Below are 1,529 nucleotides of genomic sequence, written 5' to 3'. Positions count from 1 at the left end.
CATTCATTGTATTACTCAGTTCTTCACTATCCTATTAAATACATTTAACCCTAAATTTGATTTGCTGTCTTTTGATGGAAATAAATAAGTGCTTTGTTAAATTCATGTGTGACTAAAAAATTGTAATTTATTAATTTGAATATTTTATGATAATCAAGATAAATATTAACTTTATCAACAGAATATGACATTAAAGTTACTTATGCAGCTTATACAACTATTTTGATGACTATTACATAAAATTAACATTTCAATGAATGATTTGTTAAGGAATTGATTCTAATAATGTATTTCACTTGAGTTCATATGCTCTGTTTAGAGTTATAACGGCAGTTACAATTGTTTCAAGCAATTTACATTTAATTGTTGATTTGTCTGCCTTTACATTTACTTCTTTTGCTTCTTAAATGTTAGCGTTTTCCTATAGAAATAGGGTTGTTCATGACAACTCTCAGGAGGTAGGATCAGACTGCTTCCTGACACTCTCCAGTGAGGAGAAATTTAAGTCTCCTGGGGAAAGTGAAAAGTTAAAGGACTTAGAACACAAAGGAGAATATTTATAACCTGTTGTTTTTCAGGAAATGGGAAATCTCAACGGAATGATCCTGCTATTAGTATAGCTGTGTGTGTGTGTGTGTGTGTGTGTGTGTGTGTGTGTGTGCTGGGGCACTGCTGTGAGGGACACAATGCTCTCTCATGAGACACATTGTCTTTCTCAGATGAAGCATGGTTCCTGACTGCAACAAAGGCTTCTCAGCACATGATACGAGGAGGATGGGTATGGTTTGCATCTTCTGAATCTTGGGATGTAAGGAGAAAGTACAGAAGTCAGGGAGTAGCTCAGAAACAATAACCATCTCTTCCTATCAGGTTCTGTGAGTAAAAGTATGTGTCATAGCCGATGTATCAAAACAGGCCTTGGGAAAAGTGGATTAAAGAGTGAAGTTGGACAGCTGATACGCAAAGCAATGTTCAGTTCTTGGCATTATTTTAATTAAATATTGTCTTCTCTGAAAAGTGTAACAGTTTACACAGACTGTTCCCTTTTCAGAGAATAGCTGTGGAATTTTCTTAAGCATTCCATAGGAAATTCATGTATCTTTTATTGCTGCAGGATGGAGGTAACCACATCATTCAGTACATGGCAATCCAGTCCAGCAATACAGTAATTTCTACTGGTTAGAGTGAAGAACCATTTAGCTAAATATTAGGTCCTTGATCAAATTATGGTGGCGAAACTGTAGAAAGTAATGGACAATGATCCTAATGAGTTATTTGTGCTATTAAAAATTTTAGAAGTAATTACATAGTATTGTTTAAATATGTGGTGTTTCTTGACACTAGGTGCTGTACAGTTTTAGCTGCAATATCTAATATCCTGTTTTCCTGTAGCTGATAAGAAACAGAAAACAAAAAAATATCTTACTACAAAAACAGACGAAATAAGGGCCTGAGTCAGTTGATGAGCAGTTTGAATTATATTACCAACCCAAAATGAATCAATTGTGCTTGATTGTTTCCAAAGCAGA

Source organism: Nannospalax galili, unplaced genomic scaffold (assembly GCF_000622305.1).
Source record: "Nannospalax galili isolate Female #2095 unplaced genomic scaffold, S.galili_v1.0 scaffold2598, whole genome shotgun sequence".
Lineage (NCBI taxonomy): Eukaryota > Metazoa > Chordata > Mammalia > Rodentia > Spalacidae > Nannospalax > Nannospalax galili.
Note: the sequence above shows the minus strand (reverse complement) of the source record.